Below are 19,765 nucleotides of genomic sequence, written 5' to 3'. Positions count from 1 at the left end.
GCAAAAATTTGGCCTATTTAATAAAATGCACAGGAGCTTGCAGCCGCATTTCTTAGAAAAATATTATCCTTTGGAAATTCCTTTCTTGAAGATTGGATCCAGGGCATTGTTCTTTCTGTTTTTATCCAATTCCCCTTCCTTGGCAGGCAGCCAGGCGCTCCGATGCTCACAGGCCATGGGACAGTCCAGTTCCGTGCAGACCCGGCAGGGCATGGGCGGGCAGAACCGCACCGTGAAGCCCGCCTGTTAATTTCCATCGGGTGGTCCTGGAGACGACACGGCTGGGGAAATGGGTCACCGGAACTCCACGGCGGCCAGACGCCCATCCAATTTGCCTGCGGGAACTCGCTCTTCACCTTTTCTTCACAAACTTCTTTCTGGAAGCGTTGGGATTTAAGCGTCTCCGCCCAGCTCCCAAGGTGCTGTCCCGGACCTGTAGGGTAGCCGAGCGGCTGGAGATGTCATTCTTGACAAAGGGCGACATCCCAGCGATGTAGTCAGGGGCGAATACGTTGGTTTTCTGCCCGGCCTTTCGGGAGAGTTGCGGTTGAGGGAAGCGCTGATCCTCGGTGAGATGGGGGTTGATGGCGTATTTGCCCCCTTTGGGAGTGGGAAGCGAGTACCGGAGGCCGCGGGCGTTCAGCACCTTGGGGTTGCGGGAGAAGTGCATGTGCAGGGTGCCGTCGTCGCTGATGGTCACGGACACTTTCTTCAGGGTCTTGTTCCCAACAGTGTGAACAGAACACTCGGCTCATGTCAGACTTTGTCTTGAAACAGCCGTGTCAGCCAAGACGTAGCTCCGGGCCTCACGAATCAGCATGCAGTTCACCGCCAGCAGGTGCAGCCCCATCTGCAGCAGAACATTCTGCCTGGCGAAGTCTGTGGTCATGCAGCCAACCCGCACGTCCTCGGGGACGTCGCATTGCTCCAGCTGCTGCTGGATCTGCTTGATGTTACTGGGGGTTATCCAGCCACCCCCGTCGTCATCGCTGTCATCTTTTCTGTCTTCAGACCCGTTCTCTTTCTCCTCCTCCTCACTTGGAACGTCCTCACCTCTGTCAATCAGCGGCTCCTGCAGTTCATGATCGATGTTGGGCAGAGGGTTTCTCCAGAACATGAAGGAACTAAATTCCAGGTTCTCAGGCTCACAAGCTGGGTGTCCTTTTTCTGTTTCTTGTGGGGGTTTAGGCTTGGAGGGCAGATGGAAACCAGAAATGTGCAGAGGTGTTTCTGGGTGCTGAATCGATAAGCTCACTTTAACCTTCTGTGGTTCTTGTTTTAGGTGAGACACCCCAACAAACTCTGCTTCCAACTGGTATGTGAGTGCAAGCACTTGGATGTCCGTGGCAGAGAGGCTGGGGTAGTCTCCTGTTTTCTTTGAAAACTCAGTCACCAGCCGCACGTATTCCAGTGAGGGCTCCTTGAACCGCAGCTCATAGGGCAGGACAGCAAGCCGCCTGCATGTGGCCTTGTCCCGAATCTCAGTGACCACCTCCCGGATGGTGTAAATGTTCTTCCCGATGTCCTGCAGAGCCGCATCCCGCAGGAAAGCCCCAGCATCCCCCACAACGTGCTACACTGGAGCCATGTTGGCTGCGTGAGCGGGGAGCGCGCACGCGCACGGAGCTTGCGCTGGCTCCTAAGTTCAAGTCTGGGCCTCTGGGAACCAGGACGAGCAGCCGCGACTTGGCTGCGCCTCCTGGCGGCCACGCCAGCACTATATTTGGATCTATTAATCAGCATTTCGATGTTCCCTGTGAGATGTGAGCCCATTTATATTAATATTGTTTCAGTCCCTCATGTTACCAGAAGTGTTATGCAAAGGGATAGAAAGCTGTGCAAAGAGCTGGGCTTTATTCTGTAGGTCACAGGGAGCCACAAAAGACTTTTGATTAAGTATATAGAGAATCAAATCTATATTTTAAAGAAATTAACTCAGGAGCACCATAAAGAATGGATGGAAAATGGAAAGATCAATGACATGGAAACACATTAGAATGCTATTCAAAGTGTCTAAATCAAAGATAGTTGAGCGACTGACCCAAGCAGTAGAAACAGAAGAGAGAGGATAGATCTGTGAGAAAAGGAAAAGTCACACTTACAAAACATTAAGACTTATTAACATAAGAGGGAAGAGAAGTCCTAGACTTCTGACCTCAGCAATGAGGAGAATATTTGGCTGGATTTATAATATAGATGCTCCTCTACTTACCGTGGGATTACATCTCAATCAGCCCATCATAAGTTGAAAATACTGTTAAGTCAAAATGCATTTAATACACCTAACCTACCGAATTTCATAGTTTAACTTAGCCTACCTTAAATGTGCTTGCATTAGTTTACAGATGGGCAAATCATCTAATACAAAGCCCATTTCCTAATAAAATGTTGAATATCTCATGTGACTTGTTGACTACTGCACTGAAAGTGTAAAACAAAGTGGTTATAGGTTCTGACTACTAATGTACACAGCTGAAAGTGCCATCATAAAGTCAAAATATCCCAAGTTAAACCATTGTAAGTCAAACCACTGTAGGTCAAGGACCACCTGTACTTTCTTGGAAATACAGGTTATCACTGACTACAGGCATGGCATTGCCCCATTCCTCTGCTACAGATATCTCAACTTATGATGGTTTTTGGTAAAAACCAAGACTGTGGTGTAGCAGAGCCAGTAGGTAGTGGAATTAGCTGGTGGACTCACTTCTGGCTCAAAGATAACGCTTAACAATCCTATTTAGTGTGTTAGCTTAAGTATACTCGAGCTAGTAGAAATATTCTGCTGTTGTGAATTCCACACTTATTCAACTGTCAGGAAGTGGGGCTTGGTTTCTTTAAACACACTCATGTTAACTGCATTCTCTGGTCTCCAGATTCTTATGTGATGGGAGGTTAGTGGGTTTTCTAGGTGAGTAGCTTTTTCTTTTCTCTGTCTGGGAATATAATATGTGGTCTATAGGTGGAAAAAAGTGAAATTAAGTGATACTGTACAAATCGACTGAAAAAAATACTACTGTATGTTAGCAGTTTGTGAACATTTTGTGCTGACAAAGCTCAGCAAGCCTGGACAGAAATACTTGCACAAATCTGATTATAAGGTTTCTCTCACTGAAGCAGGAACTGGCTCAGCAGAGGGAATCAAAAGAATAAACTGATATAATTTATCCTTTTCCTGTTTCTCTTGAGAAGAGACGCTTGGTAGGAAATCCACAGATATTTCACCATAAGATTCCAGTGCAAACGCATAGTTTCTCTGTTTGATATAATTGCTTCTGCATTCTAGAGACAGGGGAAGAGTAATGCTTCAGTCAAGCTGGTTGAGTCTTCATCAGAGATTATCTTCATCAACATAGGCTCTTTACTTGCTTGCCCCACTTCTTTCTTCCAACTGCTTTTATTTCTTTTAGGGATGAAACCCATTAACTCTAGCAAATGTTAAAAGGCTTGACTTTTTGACTTGAAAAAGATGATGATTAAAAACCAGTTTATATATTTTCCAAGATGAGGTCTCCAATTTAGCTCTGTGCTCTAAGGATAGTCAAAATCGCATTGCAGAGCTCTCTAGGAAGCTTTGTGGTCAAACTCAACAACATTTTAAGTTGAGAAAACTATAAAGAGCAATATATATACATTTTTAAAAGCAATCCTTCTGAAGGGCATCCCTTTATGAATTGTGATCAAAGAAACCTGGGCTGGGAGTTAGGAGACCTAGATTCTGATCTCTCTGTCATTACCTATCATTGTGGCCTTAATCAAGGTCCATAACCTCTTGGGGTCTCAGTTTCTTCATTCATAAAATGAGGGAGACAGATTAGTGGCTCCCAAACGCTGGTCAGTAGATGAGATGCATTCAAACGCCTGAGAAACTCTGAAAATTTTCTAGTCAGAATTCTCAAAGATTTTGATTTGTAAACCTGGGGTATATGTTAGTAATCTTTAGTTTATAAAAAGCACCCCTGAGAATTCAGATATGTCACTAAGATTGGGAAGCATGATGGAGGTGATTTTGAGTTTGCTTTGCTCTTTCATTGTTGAAATTTTTATTTTGAAAAAAAATTTCAAGCCTGAAAGAGTTCCAAAGGAGCAAAAGGAATCTGTACATATTCTTCATCTGGGCTCATTAATTGTGCTCTCACTCTCCCTTTCTCTTTCCACACACACACATATTATATATGTGAATGTGTATGCATTACTATTATATTTTTTTCTGAAACATTTGAGATTAAACTGTATACATCATAATACTTCACCTCAAAACATGTCAGTATGCATCTCCTTAGAATAAGGATATTCTCTTTTATAATTGCAGTACAAAGATCAAATTCAGGAAACTTAACATGGATACAATGTTAATGTCTAGTATATTGTTTCCCACAAAGACTGTCCTACATAAACATAGTATAAGCATCAAATAGAGAAAATTAATATTGATAATACATTACCAGTATTTAATCTTCTGACTCCATTCAAGTTTTGTCAATTGCCTCAATAATATCCTTTATAGAGAACCATCCAGTTCAGAATTATGTGTTTTATCTAGTTGTCATATCTCTTTAGTCTCTCTCGGTTTGGAAGAGTTTCTCAGACTTTCCTTGACTCTCATGACCTCGATATTTTTGAAGATTGCAGGCCATTTATTTTGTAGAATGTCCTTCAGTCTCGGTTTGTTTGATATTTTCTCATGATACAGTTTAGACATGTTTGTCAGGTACATTGCCCCAGCCCTATATTGAGACAGGTCTCCAAACGGTTCCAGTTTATTTTTATTTTTATTTATTTTTTGTAAGGAATGGTATTCAGGGACCCAGATATGGGCAACAGGCATACTTGTTGCTGTTGGCATATACCTCCCAGTCTTACGGAATGTGTATGTGTATGTGTATGTATATGTGTTATGTGTGTGTATATATGTATTGTATATAATATATATTCACAGATACCATCTCATTGACCCCCCCACACATATTCAAATGCATATTTACATTATATTTATTTCTTTTTTCTCTCTATATATTGAAAAACATGGGTTCACATGGATACTACCAGTTCTCACTCAACATTACAAAGGTCATTTTAGTTTTCTTCTTTTTCCATATTTGAAACCCACTTCTCCAATAATGAGAAACCAGGAACCCATCATCCTTATCTATTTATTTACATATTTGATCACCCTTTGTATGTAACCAGTTTCCCATCTCCACTGCCATTTCCTTCACCTTCACCCTGGTTAGGCTCTGACACCTCAATACCACTTCCTCCCTCCTCCATTAGCTGAAAACCCTTATTATCCTACTCATACCCTCCTGATACCCTGTAAAAGGCCACCCCTGTGGATGCCCTCCTGCCCTTGCGAGGACTCTGACACTGCATATTACATACTTCTCAGGCTCTGACTCCACGTTTTGGGCTGTTCCTACCCCTGCTAGAGCTCTGATATTCCACACAGGCTGCCCCCTCATGGGAACACTCTTTCACCCTGCTTGTGCTGTGACACCCTTGGGCCCTGGGAGCTATTCCTACTCTGGCATGGGTGCCTACTTGTTCTGCCAAAAAGGAAGGAGTGTACCCATTCCACTCTCTGCAGTTTAACATTAGAGAAGGTAAACTAGGAAGTACAGACTTTCTTTTTCATTCACCCCAAATCCAGGATTGTGGGGGAGCATTAGAGGCTGTTTAATTAAAAAGAAAAAAGAATCATAGAATATCAAATAACCTGGAGAAAGAAATGATTGATGGACAAAATTTCATTATATTTGAGCACTTAGTTTATTGTTACTCAGAAAAGGCCACCTCTGATTTAGGATTTTTAGAGAACACATTGCCAAACAGTGGTCTGGGAAACTTATTTGGGGCAGGAGGTATGGCACAATATCAGATTTCTTTAACAAGGACTTAAAATTTGGAAGTGTGAACTACTTTATACTAACAAGAAGAACTGTCTTTATCTTCCTTAAAGATTTACCTTCAGAAAGTGACTTTAGTGGTAAAAGAATGGATTTTATTATAAAACAGGAAGAAATTGTGACCTTAAGAGGAGTGACATTAGTATGAGTAACTATAGAAGGTGGAGATCGTCTGTGGAGACTTTTGAAAAGAGAGACAACTCAGAGGGATAATCTGGAGGCTGGATGAATCCTCTGGTGTTTTGTACCACTTACACCCATACCAGGTTGATGCTTATAAACAAAAAAGCTGGGTTGTTTTAAACACTGGAAGCCTTATACAGGTTCTCCTTTAGATTATTTGCTGTATAGATAAATAATACACTTTGATAAAGACAGTAATTATAAAACCATGGTTACTGTAGTTGCAAGTTATTTATTTGCTTATTTATTTGTTTGTTTTTAAGGTATGATATTTTATTAGTCAGGGCACTATCAAATAACCTCAGTGTATGTTTTAGTTTATAGAGAATCCATGTGATCCTGCCTTAGCTCCAATTACTAGTGACCAGGGCTGCCATTTATGGCCTCACAAATAGTGCCTGTGTAACTCCAGGGGGCACTGTTCACAGAGACTGTGATGTGAATAGCACCCCTTGGAGTTGCGCAATGAAGCAGCTCTGAAAGTAATAAATAATCTGCCATCACTGGTCTGCTTCCTGCATGCTTGAGTGGCAGAGGAAAAGGGCTTGGACCCAGAAAAGGAAGATCAATTATTGCCATTGGCTGTAGATGGTGCATATTGACTTGTTCCTTCTCAAGCCCAAATCTAGAGCTCTTTGAATAGATGCAGATGCACTGCTGCTGAATATGTATGTATGTGAGCACCCTGGCATTTAAGAACTTCGTACATCAATAAGAGGAACAAAAAAGAACCAGCTTTTTGCAGTGTAATTACATTTTACTGAATTAGCAAAGTAGCATGACCTTCGAGTTAGTCTTTGGGATACCAGGAGAATTGCATCTTTGCCAGCCAGCCCGCCTGCCCTGCTGATGCAGCATCTGTAGAACTCCGGGGAGTCCATTTTGAGCATGTTAAGGAGGAACTCTGCAAGATTAAATCCCTCCTTCCATTAACAAAAATGGAAACACTTTCTGTAAAGCCAGTCTTAACCAGCAGAGGGGATTTGAAACATTTGGCAAGGTCACTTCTGGCAAATAGACTGAGTTTGAGTCTTACCCTGTGGAGGCCATCGCTAGCCACAGGCGATGGCTACCCTGGATTTCACAGGGGTACTGCTTTAGTTGGTCTATTTTAAATGGCATTATTGGTTCATTTTGAGTCTTGCATTTTGTACACAGGTTAAGAGAATTAAGTAACTAACATGTTTCTCTGTTTAGCGACAACTAGATATTGATAGTAAGACAGAAATGATAACTAACATGTTTCTCTGTTTAGCGACAACTAGATATTGATAGTAAGACAGAAATGATAGCACTTTTTGAGTGCTTGTCATGTGGCATGCACTACTATCGGCTCTTTCATGCATGATCTTATTTACTGCTCACATCTACCCTCTAAGAGGGTTCTTCACATCTAAGAGTCTTCAATTGTAAGATGCACTATTATTTAATACAATACAAAGAAAGAAACATCATTTAAGATAGGAGAACTTTCTATAAATCCAGGACAACAAAGGGCTATCTCTACCCTCAGGATAAGGGTAAATGAAAATAAATCCATCACCCAGAAGGGTAAAGCAAGAGCACTTGCATGGCTCAATCTTTGCACTGGATTCAGGAAGGGTAGAAAATTCTGGGCAGGAGCACAATAAAATCCTCTTTGGCGAGACCCAACTACAGGTTAGCCTGATTACAATTGTTAAGACACATCCTGATTTCAGAAATGTTAAAATGTGAAAACTTTTGTCTTTAAATTTTTGAAATACGTATTTTTATAAGCTCCATTTTACAAAAAAGAAAAGTGAGGCATAGAGAGGTGAAGCCACTTATCTAAATTTACTAAGTGGGAGAGCTGGGATACAGAGCCTATGTACTTGAGCCCTATACTTTTCCACTTCTAGAAGATGACAATAGCCTAGTGTATAAATAACTTGTTATGAGGAAACAATTGTATATACTAGTTATGTGTGCCATAAAATAAAGGAAAGAACTTCATACATAAGGATGGAGAATTAGACTGGGTTTCTTAGGTATAATATAAAATAAATGAGAATGACCAGAAACTTGACATCCTATATTTGGTCCTTCTCATCATGCTTTTGCCAGAGACAATTTCAAATTTTCCAGAATCATATTTTTCCCCTAAAAAAGAGAGTTTTTCTTTGATGCTATTGTGGCTGTTAATTAGAAAGTAAAGCACATAAATGGGAATAAATTTTTTCTCCACTTTTCTTTATTGCTGTTTGGCAAAGGACATTCTACATATTTCTTAGGCTGAAAATATTCACTCTGTCATACACCGTGACTTTGTGAAGAAGATCCTCAGTACTCAAAACTCATAGTTAGATGACACAGCACATGTTTTCCTCATAGGAAGTATTGGAAATGAAAATAATTAGGAGAATGGTTATTTTTAAAGGTGACATTTATCTCCTCAAGGTATTTTTCTTTCTTTCTTTTAAGATTTTTAAAATTATTTATTTTAAGTTGTGTCCGGAATTGGTGGGTTCTTGGTCTCACTGACTTCAAGAATGTAGCCGCGGACCCGCGCTGTGAGTGTTACAGTTCTTAAAGATGGTGTGTCCGGAATTTGTTCCTTCTGATGTTCGGAGATGTTCGGAGGTGTTCGGAGTTTCTTCCTTCTGGTGGGTTCATGGTCTGGCTGGCTTCAGGAGTGAAGCTGCAGGCCTTTGCGGTGAGTGTGACAGCTCTTAAGGTGGCGCGTCTGGAGTTGTTCGTTCCTCCCAATCCAGGGGACGGGCCAGAGGACCGTCGGGGAGGCTCTGGCCCCGCGGGAGCCCACTGGTGGGGGTGGGGGAGGGCTCGGGCATGGCGGGCTGCAGGTCCCGAGCCCTGCCCCGCAGGGAGGTGGCTGGGGCCCTGCGAGAATTCGAGTGTGGCGCGGGCGGGCCGGCAGTGCTGGGGGACCCGGCGCCCCCTCGGCAGCTGCTGGCCCGGGTGCTAAGCCCCTCACTGCCTGGGGCAAGCGGCACCTGCCGGCCACTCCTGGTGCCGGGCCCGCCGAGCCTGTGTCCACCCGGAACTCGCGCTGGCCCACGAGCGCTGCGTCTCTCCCTCCACACCTCCCTGCAAGCAGAGGGAGCCGGCTCTGGCCTCGGCCAGCCAAGAGGAGCTCCCACAGTGCAGTGGCGGGCTGAAGGGCTCCTCAAGTGCAGCCAGAGTGGGTGCCGAGGCCGAGGAGGCACCAAGAGCAAGTGAGGTCTGCCAGCACCCTGTCACCTCTCACCGGTATACATGTGCAGAACCTGCAGATTTGTTACATAGATATACGTGTGCCATGGTGGTTTGCTGCACCTATTGACTCATTGTCTAAGTTCCCTCCCCTTGCCCCCCACCCCTCAAAGGCGCCTGGTGTGTGTTGTTCCCCTCTCTGTTTCCATGTGTTCTCACTGTTCAACTCCCACTTAGGAGTGAGAACATGCGGTGTTTGGTTTTCTGTTCCTGTGTTAGTTTGCTGAAGATGATGATTTCCAGCATCCATGTCCCCGCAAAGGACATGATTTCATTCCTTTTTATGGCTGCATAGTATTTCATGGTGTATGTGTACAGCATTTTCTTTATCCAGTCAATCATTGATGGGCATTTGGGGTGATTCCTTGACTTTGCTATTGTAAATCATGCTGCAATAAACATATGTGTGCATGTGTCTTTATAGTAGAATGATTTACATTCCTTTGAGTATATACGCAGTGATGGGATTCCTGGGTCAAATGGTATTTCTGGTTCTTGATCCTTGAGGAATCACCACACTGTCTTCCACAATGGTTGAACTAATTTTCATTCCCACCAATGTGTAAAAGTGTTCCTATTTCTCCACAGCCTCTCCAGCATCTATTGTTTCTTGACTTTTTAATAATCGCCATTTTAACTGGCGTGAGATGGTATCTCACTTTGGTTTTGATTTGCATTTCTCTAATGATCAGTGATGTTGAACTTTTTTCATATGTTTGTTGGCCATGTAAATGTCTTCTTTTGAGAAGTGTCTGTTCATATCCTTTACCAACTTTTTGATGGGGTTGTTTGCTTTTTTCTTGTAAATTTGTTTAAGTTCCTTGTAAATTCCGGATATTAGACCTTTGTCAGATGGGTAGATTGCAAACATTTTCTCCCATTCTGTAGGTTGCCTGTTCACTCTGATGATAATTTTTTTTTTTTTTTTGCTGTGCAAAAGCTCTTTAGTTTAATTAGATGCCATTTGTCAATTTTGGATTTTGTTGCAATTGCTTTTGGCGTTTCCGTTATGAAGCCTTTGCCCACGCCTGTGTACTGAATGGTATTGCCTAGGGTTTCTTCTAGGGTGTTTATGGTTTTGGGTTTTACATTTAAGTCTTTAATCCATCTAGAGTTAATTTTTGCATAAGGTGTAAGGCAAGGTTCCAGTTTCAATTTTCTGCATATGGCTAGCCAGTTTTCCCAGCATCATTTATTTAACAGGAGAGCCTTTCCCCATTGCTTGTTTTTGTCAGGTTTGTTGAAGATCAGATGTTGTAGACGTGTGGTGTTATTTCTGAGGTCTCTGTTCTGTTCCCTTGTTTTATATGTCTGTTTTGGTACAGTACCATGCTGTTTTGGTTACTGTAGCCTTGTAGTACAGTTTGAAGTCAGGTAGTGTGATGCCTCCAGCTTTATTCTTTTTGCTTAGGGTTGTCTTGGCTATATGGGGTCTTCTTTGATTCCATATGAAGTTTAAAGTAGTTTTTTCTAATTCTGTGAAGAGCGTCAATGGTAGTTTGATGGGAACAGCATTGAATCTACAAATTACTTTGGGCAGTATGGCCATTCTCATGATATTGATTCTTCCTATCCATGAGCATGGAATGTTTTTCTATTTGTGTCCTCTCTTATTTCCTTGAGTTGTGGTTTGTAGTTCTCCTTGAAGAGGTCCTTCACATCCCTTGTAAGTTGTATTCCTAAGTATTTTATTCTCTTTGTAGCAATTGTGAATGGGAGTTCATTCATGATTTGGCTCTCTGCCTGTCTATTGCTGGGGTAAAGAAATGTTTGTGATTTTTGCCTGGGCGCGGTGGCTTACACCTGTAATCCCAGCACATTGGGAGGCTGAGGTGGGCAGATCACGAGGTCAGGAGTTTGAGACCAGCCTGGCCAATATGGTGAAACCCGTCTCTACTAAAAATAAATAAAAAAAAAATTAGCCGGATGTGGTGGCATGCACCTGCAGTCCCAGCTACTTGGGAGGCTGAGGCAGAAGAATGACTTGAACCCAGGAGGCAGAGCTTGCAGTGAGCCGAGATTGTGCCACTGCACTCCAGCCTGGGTGACAGAGCAAGACTCCATCTCGAAAAAAAAAAAAAAAGAAATGTTTGTGATTTTTGCACATCGATTTTGTATCCTGAGACTTTGCCGAAGTTGCTTATCAGCTTAAGGAGTTTTTGGGCTGAGATGATGAGGTTTTCTAACTCTAGAATCATATCATCTGCAAACAGAGACAATTTGACTTCCTCTCTTCCTATTTGAATACCCTTTATTTCTTTCTCTGGCCTGACTGCCCCGGCCAGAACTTCCAATACTATGTTGAATAGGAATAGTGAGAGAGGTCATCCTTGTCTTGTACTGTTTTCAAAGGGAATGCTTCCAGCTTTTGCCCATTCAGTATGATATTTGCTATGGGTTTGTCATAAATAGCTCTTATTATTTTGAGATATATTCCATCAATACCTAGTTTACTGAGAGTTTTTAACATGAAGGGATGTTGAATTTTATTAAAGGCGTTTTGTGCATTTATTGAGATAATCATGTGGTTTTTGTCTTTGGTTCTGTTTATGTGATGGATTACATTTATTGATTTGCATATGTTGAACCAGCCTTGCATCCCAGGGATGAAGCTGGCTTGATCATGTTAGATGTTTTTTGATGTGGTGCTGGATTCAGTTTGCCAGTACTTTATTGAGGATTTTTGCATCAATGTTCATCAGGGATATTGGCCTGAAGTTTTTTTGTTGTTGTTGTTTCTCTGCCAGGTTCTGGTATCAGGATGATGCTGGCTACATAAAATGAGTTAGAGAAGAGTCCCTTCTTTTCAATTGTTTGGAATAGTTTCAGAAGGAATGGTACCACTCCTGTTTGTACCTCTGGTAGAATTCGGCTGTGAATCTGTCTGGTCCTAGGTTTTTTTTTTTTTTTTGATTGGTAGGCTATTCATTACTGCCTCAATTTCAGAACTTGTTATTGGTCTATTCAGGGATTCAACTTATTCCTGGTTTAGAGTTGGAAGGGTGTGTGTGTCCAGGAATTTATACTTTTCTTCTCAATTTTCTAGTTTATTTGTGTAGAAGCGTTTATAGTATTTTCCGATGGTAGTTTGTATTTCTGTGGTGTCAGTGGTGATATCCCTTTTATCACTTTTTATTGTGTCTATTTTATTTTTCTCTCTTTTTATTACTCTAGCTAGTGGCCTATTTTGTTAATTTTTTCAGAAAACAAGCTCCTGGATTCATTGATTTTTTTGGAGGCTTTTTCATGTTTCTATCTCCTTCGATTCTGCTCTGTCTTCTGCTAGCTTTTGGATTAGTTTGCTCTTGCTTCTCTAACTCCTTTAATTGTGATGTTAGGGTGTCAGTTTGAGATCTTTCTGGCATTCTGATGTGGGCATTTAGTGCTATAAATTTCCCCCTTAACACTGCTTTAGCTGTGTCTCAGAGATACTGGTACGTTGTCTCTTTGTTCTCATTGATTTCAAAGAACTTGATTTCTGCCTTAATTTCATTATTTACCTAGGATTCATTCAGGAGCAGGTTGTTCAATTTTCATGTACTTGTGTGGTTTTGAGTGAGTTTCTTAATCTTGAGTTCCAATTTGATTGCACTGTGGTCTGTGAGACTGTTTGTTATGATTTCACTTCTTTTGCTTTTGCTGAGCAGTGTTTTACTTCCAATTATGTGGTCAATTTTAGAATAAGTGACATGTGGCACTGAGAAGAATGTATATTCTGTTGATTTGTCATGCAGAGTTCTGTAGATGTCTATTAGGTTCACTTGATCCAGAGCTGAGTTCATGTCCTGAATATCCTTGTTAATTTTCTGTCTTGTTGATCTGTCTAATATTGACAGTGGGATGTTAAAGTCTCCTGCTATTATTGTGTGGGAGTCTGAATCTCTTTGTAGGTCTCTAAGAACCTGTTTTATGAATCTGGGTGCTCCTGTATTGGATACATATATATTTAGAATAGTTAGCTCTTCTTGTTGCATTGATCCCTTTACCATTATGTAATGCCCTTCTTTGTCTTTTTTGCCGTTTGTTGGTTTAAAGCCTGTTTTATCAGAGACTAGGATTGCAACCCCTGCTTTTTTTTTTTTTTCTTTCTATTTGCTTGGTAAATTTTCCTCCATCCCTTTATTTTGAGCCTATGTGTGTCTTTGCATGTGAGATGGGTCTCCTGAATACAGCACATCAATATGTCTTGACTCTTTATCCAATTTGCCAGCCTGTGTCTTTTAATTGGGGCCTATAACCCATTTACATTTAAGGTTAATATGTTATGTGTAAATTTGATCCTGTCATCATGATGCTCTCTGGTTATTTTGCACACTAGTTGATGCAGTTTCTTCATAACATCATTAATCTTTATATTTTGGTGTGGTTTTTGCAGTGGTTGCTACTGTTTTTTTTCTTTCCATATTTAGTGCTTTCCTCAGGAGCTCTTGTGATGTAAGCATGGTGGTGATGAGTTCCCTCAGTATTTATTTGTCTGTAAAGGATTTTATTTCTCCTTGATTTATGAAGCTTAGTTTGGCTGGATATGAAATTCTGGGTTGAAAATTCTTTTCTTTAGGAATGTTGAATATTGGCCCTCTTTTCTGGCGTGTAGGGTTTCTGCTGAGAGGTGTACTGTTAGTCTGATAGGCTTCCCTTGTAGGTGACCTGGCTTTTCTCTCTGGTTCCCTTTAACATTTTTCCTTCATTTCAACCTTTGAGAATCTGATAATTTTGTGTCTTGGGGTTGATCTTCTCATGGACTATCTTAGTGGTGTTCTCTGTATTTCCTGAATTTGCATGTTGTCTTATCTTGCTAGGTTGGGGAAATTCTCCTGGATAACATCCTGAAGTGTGTTTTCCAGCTTGTTTCCATTATCCCTGTCTCCTTCATGTACTGCAATCAATTTTAAGTTTGGTCTTTTTATGTAGTCCCATATTTCTTGGAGGCTTTGTTCTGTTTCATTATTTTTTCTCTAATCTTGTCTGCATGCCTTATTTCAGCAAGGTGGTCTTCAAACTCTGATATCCTTTCTTTCACTTGGTTGATTCGGCTATTGATACTTGTGTATGCGTCTCGAAGTTCTTGTGCTGTGTTTTTCAGCTCCACCAGGTCATTTATGTTCCTCTCCAAACTGGTTATTCTAGTTAGCAGCTCCCCTAACCTTTTATCAAGGTTGTTAGCTTCTTTGCATTGGGTTAAAACATGTTCCTTTAGCTAAGAGGAGTTTCTTATTACTCATCACCTGAAGCCTACTTCTGTCAATTTGCCCATCTTATCCTCCGTCCAGTTCTTCACCCTTGCTGCAGAGACATTGCAATCATTTGGAGGAGAAGAGACACTCTGGCCTTACGGGTTTCAGCATATTTTCATTGATTCTTTCTCATCTTCATGAGTTTGTCCAGGTTTGATCTTTGAGGCTGCTAACCCTTGGATGGGGTTTTTGTGGGGACTTTTTTGTTGTTGTTGATGCTGTTGTTGTTGCTTTCTGTTTGTTTTTCTTTCAAAGGTCAGGTCCCTCTTCTGTAGGGCTGCTGTGGTTTGCTTGGGGTTCAATACAGGCTCTATTCATCTGGTTTGCTCCCGTGCCTGGAGATGCCACTGAAAGAGGCTGGAGAATAACAAAGATGGGTGTCTTCTTCTTCTGGGATCTCTGACCTCAAGGGGCACAAACCTGATGCCAGTAGGATCACTTCTGTATAGGGTGTCTGACAACCCCTGTTGAAGGGTCTTGCCTATTTGGGTGGCATGGGGAACAGGACCCGTTTAACAAAGCACATTGACTATCCCTCGATGGAGGTGGTGTGCTTTGCTGGGGGGATACTCACTCATCTGGGCTGCCTTGATTCCTCAGAACTACCAGGAGGAAAGGGTAAGTCTGCTGGTCCACAGAGACTGTGGTGACCCCACCCCCTAGGGGCTCAGGCCCAGGGAGCTCAGGTTTCTGTCCCTGAGCCTCTGGCTAGAGTTGTTGGCCTTCCTGCAGGGAGGCCCTGCCCGATGAGGAAGGATGAGTCAGGGTCAGGCCTGAAGAGGTGCTCTGGCTGCAGTCTGCCACAGCTGGTATGTTGGGCTGTGGGGCACACCTCTTGGAACCAAGCTGTCCAGCCTCCCTGGCTCCAGCAGGGGAAAAGCATGGATTGGATCTATAGAGATGGATGCTGTCGTTCCCCCACCCAGGGAGCTTAGCATGTTAGGCAGTTATGAGTCTCAGTGCTGGCTGTTGCCCCTCCCACAAGGAGCTTAAAAGGCTTAGACATCAGGCAGCCACAGCTCTGGTGCTGATCCCCCTCCCCCAGAAATCTTAGCAGGCTTAAGCAGATTCTAGCTGAGAGGCTGTTGAGAATCTGCATGCCTCCAAGTTTGGGACCCTAGGCCTCAGTTGCATGGATTCACCAGTGGGATCTTCCGATCTATGGGTTGCATGGTTCCATGGGAAAAGCAGGTTTTCCCCGGCTGGGTAGAATGCTTACTCACCACCTCCCTTGGCTAAGGGGTGGGGGCTCCCCTGCTCCATGTGGCTCTCAGGTGGGCCACTGCACCACACTGCTCTTCCTTCCTTTCCGTGGATCATGCCAGCCTAGTCAGTTCTGATGAGAGAACCTGGGTACCTTGGTTGCAGTACAGGATTCACAGCTATTATGGTTCTTTTCTATGGGAGCCTCTGATCGCCACTGCTTCTAGTCAGCCATCTTGGCCCTGGCCCACTGAAGGTATTTTTCTAGACCCTAATTTTATTTCTTAAATTTTTTTTTTTTTTTTTTTTTTTTTTTTACGGCATTGCTAACTTGAAAATATAATAAAATTATATCATTTTTGGTTTGCTTCGGGATGCTCTCATATTAGTATTTAAGCAAAATTTTCAGAAAAATAATATGATTATGGGACTATATGATGAAATTGGACTATGTAAAGACTGAGATGCCACTCAGTCATTCAAATTAATAGCATTATTGCTTCTGGTTGAGATAAACAGAATTCATTAACTCCTGCCAAGTAGGAGCAATTTCTGTAGTTTTATTTTTAAACTTCTCAAAGGCGAGTGACCTAATGGTTTCACATGTTTGTGTTATTACGCTTTTATTACAGGAAACATTTTTACATTTACGTTATTAATAGAATTTTTGTCTAATTATGAAGGCATATTAGTGGGTCTTAAATGTTTCCTAAAATGTCTCTAATTTTAGGCATAACCTAGTGATTACTTTTTGTTTTCTTGTTTATTCAGTGTCAAGTACTTACTTAAATGGGCACTGGATATGTAGTGCCAACTAACTAAATACTTCTAGGATTCCATATACCTTTTATTTGTGAACACCTATTACATGCCAGTCACTGCTCTCTGGCAGTAGAGACATAATCGTAGAGAAGACGTAGTTGTTTCTTATTAGGATGTTACTGTCTATGTGGCTTGCCCTGGACAGAGTGACAGAGTACTAAATGACACCCTACTACTCTTCTCACTAGAAGAATGTAAAAATATCCTGCATTCTAGGGTAGAGACATATGTAAATGATTATCATAAATATGAAATGCACTAAACTAGGGTTTATATAAATTTATACGTTGCTTGCAGGATGGAAAATGACCTGTGGTTTAAGTAGGGTTGATAGAAATTATTTGAGCAAGGCTGTCACAGAAGAGTAGACATTTACCCAGTAGAGTGGAAGACCCAAGTGTGAACAGCTATAGTGTGTCTTTGTGAGGATGCATAGCCAGCAGGGGATGCAGTGCATAGGCTGGGATATGGGGACTGCTGGTGGTGAGTGTGCAAGGCAAGGATCAGATTAGCAGGAACTTCATATCCTATACCAAATATGATGGTAATTATAATTTCAGTAAATCTTTCCAGCCTTTTTAGAATTGTTTTCGTTTCCATTTACCTTATCTCAGTTTTGTGAGCTTTTGAGTTTTTGCTAATGTTGTTGCTTTGTGAAAGAAAACCCCCATAGAGAGGAATTTTCTAGTGAAGGGTTTATATGCCCTGGGGCAAGCTGGAGTGGGCAAAGCTCATTGAGCTTATGGTTTTCAAAGCACACACATGATTTAATAGTTAGGAAATGTGCCCAGGAACAGGAAGCACTAAAATATTGAGGGATGGATGCTGAAGTTTCTGCCTGTACTTGCAGGACATTTGGTATCTTGGGAAGGGGGAGAAAGTACTAATGAAGGATGCTGGTGGAATTCTCTGTTTCAGACTGTCATCCTGAGGAGTGTAATGAAGCATACAATCACGTTGTTAGAGTTTGAAAAGGTTAAAGCAGCTTCAGGGATCACTATTTGTGCTTCTTGGGTACTGGAATGTCATGCCAGTAATAAGCGATATGCAAGCCAAAGACAAAGAAGCAATTAGTTCTCTGCATTGGTGAAAGGCTGCCCAGCTACAGAGTGGATGGGGAAGGCCGTGAATTCTTTTCCTTTGAGGCTGAACTGAGTCACAAAGACTCAAGCCAGTGGTGAGTAAATCTTGTCAGCCTGTCAGCAGCATTTATTGGGTTTCCACCATTTGCTTATCATATAATTAGGTCTAAACAAGTCCTCAAAAGTTTAGAATACATGTTCTATGATGTCAGTAAGTAGCTTGGAGTCAGTAGCCTAACCAAAGTGTACTATGCTTTTGTCAAGACTTAGATTTGGAGTAGACTATATATCTTACAAAACAATACTTTTGACTTGATCAGTAGCAACGAAACTACGAGGGTAGGTAATTTCATGTTGACCATACATTTCTTTCAAGTTGTTGAAATGTTTAAATATTTCACCAATGATTTTGGTGCTTGTAGGATTCCAATTGCATTTTATTTGCGAACAGCTATTATATGCCAGTCACTGCTTTCTGGCAGTAGAGATATAATGGTAGAGAAGAGTTAGTTGGTTCTCTTCAGAATGTTACTGTCTATGGGTCTTGCCCTGGACAGAGTGACAGAATGCTAAATGATACCCTGGTACTCTTCCCACTAGAGAAAACACAGGAGAAATATCTCTGGCAGATCCACCACCAAATCTGTAGAGAACAATCTCTTAAGGCATGGCAGACTCAGAATCCTAGGAGTAGTGGGGCTAGATGGGGGCTCCTCACTACAGTCATTGACCTTGTAAAACCTTCTACTTCTCTAACTTTAAAGTGTACATAAATCACTGTGGGATCTTGTGAAAATGAAGATTCTTATTCTGCAGATCTGGGATGAATCCTGAGATTGTGCATTTCTTCTAGGTGATACTTATGTTTCTGCTCTGTAGACCAAACTCAAAAAATTCCCATTGCATGGAAATATCCTTAGACAAACACTTGACTATGCTATAAATGACTTCAAATCAGTTTTTTAAATTAATAATACATAATGTGGTAAAGTAATAAGGAAAAAATATCCTGGCAAGGTAGAAAGATGTAGTCTCAGAAATACAGTAGTGTGGAAGTGACCTTTCTGAGAAAATAAATCTTGGGGAGGAAACTACAATGAAAGAAGCAAGAAATATTATCAATCAACATTAAAATATGAATGCAGATGAGGCATGTAGCCTGAAGATGACAGTAGATAAATAGCATTTTTTACTCTGGAATTATAAATTATCTTTCATGCCAGCAAACGTCTGTGTTTTCCTGGGTTTCTTGGTTAGTATAGCTTACTGAAAGGGAAACAGAACATGTAAGCTTTTAAAAGGTAGCAGAAATCATGAGAGCTGCAAAGTCTTCACTAGTATTTGTGCTACTCAGCAAATTTATTATTTGATTCACCTATCCCAAGTTGACACCCTTGGGGGAGGGGAAAGTAGAATTTTTGCAGAGGTAAGTTTCCTAATGACTTTAAAAAATAGATTTACCTTTGGGACTGTTAGACCTAATTGTAAATAAATTCTTGCTGCATTCACATCAGCAGTCCTGGATTAGTTAAGAGCTTTGCTTGTGTGTGCCAAAAACATTTTTCAAAAATGGCTGAAACTATGTAATCAGCAACTTTGAGTTTGATAGAAAATTACACAGAAATCAGGACCCATTTCTCCTTGTCCTAGCACCCTGCACTCAACTACATGATGACTCTTCCTCCTAAGGAAATATTCATTATATCTTCTAAATGCTTACAGATTATTACCATGCTTGCATTTGGCACACTGAACACATTTTGCTCCTTTTCTCTTGTAATCCTTTTTTGTTTTTTGCATTTTAAACCAGATATCAATACTTCTAGTTCCTGTGATTTTTTTTTTCCCTTTCGAAGTTACAGCAGCTACTGTTTATGAAGACAAAGTACAAGAAACTTTTTCCCTTTTGAATGAAGTCTGGAACTTGCTGAAAATACGTCCTTGTATAATGATTTCAACTTGGCTGACTACAACACTGGTGTCCACTGAGGGTTGATGCTTTTAGAACTGAATATGAACTCAACTCCCTAAACACATCTGAGAAAGGTCTAAAACCAAATCTTCCTTTAAAATATAGATCGTATCTCTGTGTAGTTGTGTTTCTGTA

General features: G+C 41.3%; 1 pseudogene; it reads right to left on the bottom strand.

Moving 5' to 3' along the window:
* Positions 1-228: 228 nt before the first annotated feature.
* On the bottom strand, positions 229-1,601 carry LOC736994 (RNA-binding protein NOB1-like; annotated as a pseudogene).
* Between the last annotated feature and the right edge of the window lie 18,164 nt (positions 1,602-19,765).

This window comes from Pan troglodytes, chromosome 3, assembly GCF_028858775.2.
Source record: "Pan troglodytes isolate AG18354 chromosome 3, NHGRI_mPanTro3-v2.0_pri, whole genome shotgun sequence".
Classification (NCBI taxonomy): Eukaryota; Metazoa; Chordata; class Mammalia; order Primates; family Hominidae; genus Pan; species Pan troglodytes.
Note: the sequence above shows the minus strand (reverse complement) of the source record. Positions and strands in the feature narration are given on the sequence as shown.